This window comes from Scyliorhinus canicula, chromosome 19 (genome assembly GCF_902713615.1).
Source record: "Scyliorhinus canicula chromosome 19, sScyCan1.1, whole genome shotgun sequence".
NCBI classification, from domain to species: Eukaryota; Metazoa; Chordata; class Chondrichthyes; order Carcharhiniformes; family Scyliorhinidae; genus Scyliorhinus; species Scyliorhinus canicula.
This window is the reverse complement of record NC_052164.1, coordinates 33,493,116-33,501,829: the sequence shown is the minus strand read 5'-3', so window position 1 is coordinate 33,501,829 and position 8,714 is coordinate 33,493,116.

Sequence of the window (8,714 nt, the reverse complement as noted above, 5' to 3'; positions counted from 1 at the left end):
CCAACTCCCATCCCTCTCATCCCCCCCCCTAACATCCCTCCAAAAATAGAAATCTGTTGTATTCCGCATACTTCTGTGGAATCACGGATTCTATAGTGGCAGTGTCACTCCACCGTCTGAAGTAATGAAGCTCATCCTGCCATGCTAGCCGCAGCCTGCAATTAAATGCTGCAGGTTTGAAATTTACAGAATGTGTCATATTTTACACCATCTCCAACATCTTTGAAGTAGGCCATTAAGAAAAAAACTACAGCCAGGGATTTTAGTTTTGGACTGAGCTGGGTCATTGTCAGTACCAGATCGTTGTACATTAACTTTTCACCCTGACCTGCAAATGTGTCCTCTCAGTCAAAACCCTTTATTCCTCCTAGATAGGTGATTACATTTTTCGAAGCCTGCTGTCATTCCTTCCCTCTTCTTCGCCTCTACCTCTCTTCTCCTGGATCTCTTCCAGAATTGATCTTAATGGGGGAGCTAAAACTGGATTACCCTGCAATTTGATACCAGAATGGATTTGAAAATGGACAGGGAATATCGGTTCCAACCCTCCAGGATTGGCCTGGGGTCTCCAGGAACTGAAGATTAATTCCCCCGGACACTGCCGTGTGCAACCCTGGAGAAAAATGATCCAGAGATGCAAAAGAAACTTTTTTTTTTGTCATTTTCTTTGAATATTTCTCTTTACCAGATACAAAAATAGTGAAAATGGAAAGCAAAGGATGTTTGGCTGACAGTTGTGCATCATCAGATCTTTTTGTTCTCCAAGGAAGGCAGTGCATCACAAGGATAGATGCGTTGGCCAACTCATGACTGGGGCGTGGGGGTAAGTCGTGTGACGAGGAATACATTTAACCACAGTTGGCAACACTAACCGGCAGGAGTGCAAACACAAAAGTAAAAATAGATTATGGAAAAGGTCCTTCAGATCATTAAGAAATCATTCCACATCACAATTATTTATATAGGGAACAGTGCAAAGAAAGTCAGGAAAGATCTGTGGAGAGAGGAACAGGGCTGAATTTCCGTGGCCCATTTGAGATGTGCTGGGAAGTTGATGAGCTAGCAATATGGTGCGGGACGACATTGAGATTGGAGACAATGTCTTCAGATGTGCCATCATTGGCATATTGCCAATCATGGGAACCTGGCTTCGCTGCCACCTGCTGGGCTGTGAATTGAGCCATTTAGAAGCCTAATTAAGGACTTTCCCTATCCCCAGGGTCACTTTATCCAATTTTGGGGAAGTGAGTGGAAAAATGGATTCACTGTCAGATTGCCACTTCATTCCTAGTTATTTACCTTGCACTGGAAGTCTACATTTCTCACCCGGATGTCCAAACCAGGCCTCATCAGAAATGCAGAGCATACCTCGAACAAAGAATAAAGAAAAATGCATCACAAGAGCAGGCCCTTTGGCCCTCCAAGCCTGTGACAATCATGATGCCCCAAGTAAGCAAAAAACCTTCTGTCCTTATTTGGTCCGTATCCCTTTATTTACTCCCTATTCATGTCCCCATCCAGATGCCTCTTAAATTTGCTATCGCCTGTTTCCACCACATCTTCTGGCAGCATGTTCCAGGCACCCACCACTCTCTGTGTGAAAATCGTACCCGGCATATCTCCCTTAAACTTCCCCCCTCTCACGGGGCCTCACGGTAGCATGGTGGTTAGCATCAATGCTTCACAGCTCCAGGGTCCCAGGTTCGATTCCCGGCTGGGTCACTGTCTGTGTGGAGTCTGCACGTCCTCCCCGTGTGTGCGTGGGTTTCCTCCGGGTGCTCCGGTTTCCTCCCACAGTCCAAAGATGTGCGGGTTAGGTGGATTGGCCATGCTAAATTGCCCGTAGTGTAAGGTTAATGGGGGGATTGCTGGGTTACGGGTATACGGGTTACGTGGGTTTAAGTAGGGTGATCATTTCTCGGCACAACATCGAGGGCCGAAGGGCCTGTTCTGTGCTGTACTGTTCTAATTCACCTTGAACCTGTGCCCCCTTGTAATTGACACTTCCATCCTTCGAAAAAGCCTCTGACTATCCATTTGCCTACGCCTCTCATAATTTTGGAGGGTTCCAGATACAAGGTAATTGCCCAACGGAAGTTCAATCTTACTGGGAAATTCCCTTGTAGTCAGTGAATGGGAACCATCAAGGGGGCCCCCAATGCATCTTGGGAGTATCTCTGGGCTACGACCATCCAAAGAAAGAGAGTTCTGGGCCAAAAAGTAATGCTTGGGTGAAACCAATCTCTAGATTTTGCATGATGTTAACTACAAGATATAAAATCCTATTCTAAATCTTTCATAGCGTCCACTCTGGAGAATCAGGAAGCATTACTAAAATCTTATTAAACCTCACTGGTTATTCATGACAAACATTCCGACTGTTCAAAGATCTATGAGTCACTGTCAACCGTGAAAGTTTCAGAAGAAATCATGCAATTCTATATACCGGATGAAAAGGAAATTCCAGAAGATCAACAGATACAACGCCAACATCTTTACTGTAAAAATATATCCCAAAATGCTTCAGGTAGGTACAATCAGGCAAAAATGTATGGCTCGCCAATGGAAGAGGTATTAAAAGCAATGGCCGAACACGGGGTGTACGATAAACAATATTATAACTGGGTTGAACTATAACTTTCTTATGCTGGAGCACCAAGTGAAACACACAAAGTCATCCAAACCATACCATTAGAGCGTGAGATATGTTGGGCCTCAGCATAGTCCCATGAACTGTAATTATGTAGTTCTATAGAACTAGAGAATCCACTATTTTGTTTAAAATGCAACTCATTGGGTAAGTCCCAGCTCCTCCTCTCTCAGTTGAATTGTTATATTGGGTGTAATTTTATGATTTTATATTCAAGAAAACATTTTTATATATGTCAAAGCTTTCAATAGGGAAAGATTTAGAGAGGGAGGTTTCTTCAAAATAATGATGCTGAGCTGCCTTTATTTGTCATATTCCTTCAGGTAACTCATTTGATTGGTGATCTGAATTTTGGGCTATTTGCTTCACGGCCCTCGAGCATGTCCAGCTGGAGTCCTACCTAGTACAGTGGAAAATAATAGTTGGAGGCCAATAATCCTAGTCCCAAAATATTGCTACAGTTCCTTAGGGCTGTCTCCGAGGTCCAACCATCTTCAGCTGCTTCATCAATGACATTTATTCCACCTATAATGTCAGAATTGAGTATGTTCCTTGACGATTACATTTTTCAACTCTCAATTGCAACTCCTCAGATGAAGAAGCAGTCCTTTAGCATGCAAGTAGATTTGGGCAATATTCAGGTTTAATAAGTAGCAAGTAATATTTATGCCACACAAGTGCTTAACTAGAGAGATTATAAATGTACATTTTGGGTGTAGCACCTATGTGGGGCCGACTGCAGTACCATGTACTGTTATGATGATGGAGAAAACCCCCTGAAATTATACACAGAAATATTGGACTTTAAAAAGACCTGAGTTTTATATTTTTAAAAAGGACTCTGACCCTGAAGATGTACCACAAACCACTGACAGGAATTGCTGCGGGGTCTTTCTCTCAGGGACAACGGAATCTCCCTGTGTTTCCAGACAAGGTCATTCTAAAAGAATGCGAAGACTTACGGCCAATCTCTGCTAATGACAAAGGAACGGAATGGTTATCTCATCCAAATACTGGGTTTAATTGCCTCGACCGAATAGTGAACTCCTGTTCAAATACAAAAGTATGGGGGTAAAAGCCAAGCTGAGAGAGTGGCCAGAGTCTGTCTGTCAGTTTGTGTGTATGCGCCATGGGAAAAGGAACTGGGAGTTAGCCACGCTGAAGGTGACACAGTAACCGAGGCAAGGCCCCTGAAAAAACTTAGCCAACTTTGCAGGAATACCTAAAACTCTCTCTCTCTGACTGTGAAAATCAATCAGCCAGCAGAAGAATCGTAGCTGGAAAAAGAACTGAAATCTCTCTACAGAACACCTGAACTGAAAAATCAACTATTAGAATCAACCTGTCTCGGCTGCAACACATTATTAGACATAGATCATAGAACATGGAACATAGAATAGGACAGCACAGTACAGGCTCTTCGGCCCATGATGTTGTGCCGACCATTTATCCTAATCTAAGATTAACCTAATTTACACCCCTTCAATTTACTGCTGTCCATGTGCCTGTCCAAGAGTCGCTCAAATGTCCCTAATGACTCTGACTCCACCATCTCTGCTGACAGTGCATTCCATACACCCACCATTCTCTGTGTAAAAAACCTACCCCTGATATCTCCCCTATACATTCCTACAATTACCTTAAAATTATGTCCCCTCGTGACAGCCCTGGGGAAAAGCCTCTGGCTATCCACTCTATCCATTGCTCTCATCACCTTGTATACCTCTATCAAGTCACCTCTCTTCCTTCTTCGCTGAAGTGAGAAAAGCCCTAGCTCCCTCAACCTTTCTTCATAAGACATGCCCTCCAGTTCAGGCTGCATCCTGGTATATCTCCTCTGCACCCTCTCCAAAGCATCCACATCCTTCCTATAATGAGGCGAGAAGAACTGGACAGAATATTCCATGTGTGGTCCAACCAGGGTTTTATAAAGCTGCAGCAAAACCTCGCAGCCCTTAAACTCCATCCCCCTGTTAATGAAAGCCAACACTCCATACGCCTTCTTAACAACTCTATCAACCTGGGTGGCAACTTTGAGGGATCTATGTGCATGGACCCCAAGATCCCTCTGTTCCTCCACACTTCCAAGAATCCTGCCTTTAACCCTGTATTCAGCATTCAAATTCGACCTTCCATAATGAATCACTTCACATTTATTGAATCACTTCACAGTTATTCTTCACTCCTCGCAATTCAAGGATTGTTCTGTATAACCTTTTACTTACTATTGGAATCAATTCTTACTTTTAATCCATATGAATATATATGCATATTGTTTATCATTTCTCTTTACCTTTTTTGTAGTCAATAAACTTAACCTACTTTAATACAAGAAAGCCTGGTTAAATTGGCTCCTTTTTTAAACATAACTATTAGATCTGGAGGTATCCAAGGGAAAGGGAATTTTGTTACATTAAACCTTTGTTGCTACCAGCAGAGAATAGGTTGAATATAGACAGGGAGTCAGTCATCCCTCCTCACCCAGGTTTGTAACAGTTTGGGGGCATCCAGCCAGATGGTGACAAATCCAGAGGTCTCGCCTGGATCAACAACTTTTGGGGGACCTCACCTGGGGCTGGTCTTAACACCACACAGTAATATAAAAGAACACATGACCCGTAGTCAAGGTGAGCTGGGTGTTGGACAGAGCCATGCGAAGCAGCAAGCATGGAGACAGCTCCTAGGTTGTACACTTTACTGCAGTGTTTTCCAAAAAATGTTTTACCAAACAGTCATCCTTCAGGGCCCATGTTGGCCGACCTTCACGATCCATGCCAACCAACCTTCGCCACCCACAATTTTCACTTACCTTTAATGTGACAGGCGATCTCGCTTGCTTTGTCAGTCAATGTTCCATTTCTGATAATGGCTTCAGCTGATCATTTAAGATCTCACTGCAACCATTGAAAAAAATTAAGAGGTTTGTCCTTGAATTCACCGTGCTTAGTCTTCAAATGTCTTTGAAGTTGCAGGGTGCAGGAAGAAAAATGGCAGGGCTATAGTGATAGGGGACTCGATCGTAAGGGGAATAGACAAGTGGTACTGTGGACGCAATCGAGACTCCAGGATGGTATGTTGCCTCCCTGGTGCAAGGGTCAAGGATGTCTCGGAGCGGCTGCAGGACATTCTGGGGGGAGGAGGGTGAACAGCCAGCTGTCGTGGTGCACATAGGCACCAACAATATAGGTAAAAAACGGGATGAGGTCCTACAAGCTGAATTCAGGGAGTTAGGAGTTAAACTAAAAAGTAGGACCTCAAAGGTAGTAATCTCAGGATTGCTACCAGTGCCACGAGCTAGTCAGAGTAGGAATGTCAGGATAGATAGGATGAATGCGTGGCTCGAGAGATTTTGCAAGAGGGAGGGATTCAAATTCCTGGGGCATTGAGACCGGTCCTGGGGGAGGTGGGACCAGTACAAACCGGACGGTCTGCACCTGGGCAGGACTGGAACCGATGTCCTAGGGGGGGTGTTTGCTAGAGCTGTTGGGGAGGGTATAAATTAATGTGGCAGGGGGATGGGAACCGATGCAGGAAGTTGGAAGGTAGTAAAACAGGGACAGAAGCAAAAGGAAGTAAGGGGGAAAGTGCAAGACAGAGAAGACATAGTCAAAAATCAAAAAGGGCGACAGTACAAGGTACAGTGACTGAGGGGAGCTCAGTGAATAGGTCCAGTAATACTGAAAGGAGTAAAACTGGAGATGTTAAGATTCAAAACAGAGGTACAAAAACCAACATAAGTGGACTTTACCTGAATGCTCGTAGTATTCGGAATAAAGTAAATGAGTTGATGGCGCAAATCATCGTGAATGACTATGATTTAGTGGCCATTACTGAAACATGGTTAAAGGATGGTCACGACTGGGAGTTAAATATCCGAGGGTATCAAACTATTCGGAAGGACAGAGTGGATGGTAAGGGAGGTGGTGTAGCTCTGTTATTTAAGGATGACATCTGGGCAATAGTTAGGGGTGATATCGGTGCTATGGAGGATAAGGTTGAATCCATTTGGGTGGAAATCAGGAATAGTAAGGCGAAAAAGTCACTGATAGGAGTAGTCTATGAGCCACCAAATAGTAACATTATGGGGGGGCAGGCAATAAACAAAGAGATAACTGATGCATGTAGAAATGGTACAACAGTTATCATGGGGGATTTTAATCTACATGTCGATTGGTTTAACCAGGTCGGTCAAGGCAACCTAGAAGAGGAGTTTATAGAATGTATCCGCGATAGTTTCCTAGAACAGTACGTAATAGAACCTACGAGGGAACAAGCGGTCCGAGATCTTGTCCTGTGTAATGAGACAGGATTGATTCATGATCTCATAGTTAGGGATCCTCTCGGAAGGAGTGATCACAATATGGTGGAATTTAAAATACAGATGGAGGGTGAGAAGGTAAAATCAAATACTAGTGTTTTGTGTTTAAACAAAGAAGATTAAAATGGGATGAGAGAAGAACTAGCTAAGGTAGACTAGGAGCAAAGACTTTATGGTGGAACAGTTGAGGAACAGTGGAGAACCTTCCAAGCGATTTTTCACAGTGCTCAGCAAAGGTTTATACCCACAAAAAGGAAGGACGGTATAAAGAGGGAAAATCGACCGTGGATATCTAAGGAAATAAGGGACAGTATCAAATGGAAGGAAAGAGCATACAAAGTGGCAAAGATTAGTGGGAGACTAGAGGACTGGGAAATATTTAAGGGGCAACAGAAAGCTACTAAAAAAGCTATAAAGAAGAGTAAGATAGAGTATGAGAGTAAACTTGCTCAGAATATAAAAGCAGACATCAAAAGTTTTTTACAAATAAAGCAAAAAAGAGTGGCTAAGGTAAATATTGGTCCTTTAGAGGATGAGAAGGGAGTTTTAATAATGGGAGATGAGGAAATGGCTGAGGAACTGAACAGGTTTTTTGGGTCGGTCTTCACAGTTGAAGACACAAATAACATGCCAGTGACTGATAGAAATGAGGTTATGACAGGTGATGACCTTGAGAGGATTGTTATCACTAAGGAGGTAGTGATGGGCAAGCTAATGGGGCTAAAGGTAGACAAGTCTCCTGGCCCTGATGGAATGCACCCCAGAGTGCTAAAAGAGATGGCTAGGGAAATTGCAGATGCACTAGTGATGATTTACCAAAATTCACTAGACTCTGGGGTGGTCCTGGTGGATTGGAAATTAGAAAACGTGACACCACTGTTTAAAAAAGGAGGTAGGCAGAGAGCAGGAAATTATAGGCCAGTGAGCTTAACGTCGGTAGTAGGGAAGATGCTGGAATCTATCATCAAGGAAGAAATAGCGAGGCATCTGAATAGAAATTGTCCCATTGGGCAGACGCAGCATGGGTTCATAAAGGGCAGGTCATGCCTAACTAATTTAGTGGAATTTTTTGAAGACATTACCAGTGCAGTGGATAACGGGAAGCCAATGGATGTGGTATATCTGGATTTCCAGAAAGCTTTTGACAAGGTGCCACACAAAAGGCTGCTGCATCAGATAAAGATGCATGGCATTAAGGGTAAAGTAGTAGCATGGATAGAGGATTGGTTAATTAATAGAAAGCAAAGAGTGGGGATTAATGGGTGCTTCTCTGATTGGTGATCAGTAGATAGTGGTGTCCCTCAGGGATCCGTGTTGGGCCCACAATTGTTCACAATCTACATGGATGATTTGGAGTTGGGGACCAAGGGCAATGTGTCCAGGTTTGCAGATGACACTAAGATGAGTGGTAAAGCGAAAAGTGCAGAGGATACTGGAAGTCTGCAGAGGGATTTGGATAGGTTAAGTGAATGGGCTAGGGTCTGGCAAATGGAATACAATGTTGACAAATGTGAGGTTATCCATTTTGGTAGGAATAACAGCAAACGGGATTATTATTTAAACAATAAAATATTAAAGCATGCTGCTGTGCAGAGAGACCTGGGTGTGATAGTGCATGAGTCACAGAAAGTTGGTTTACAGGTGCAACAGGTGATTAAGAAGGCAAATGGAATTTTGTCCTTCATTGCTAGAGGGATGGAGTTTAAAACTAGGGAGGTTATGCTGCAATTGTATAAGGTGTTAGTA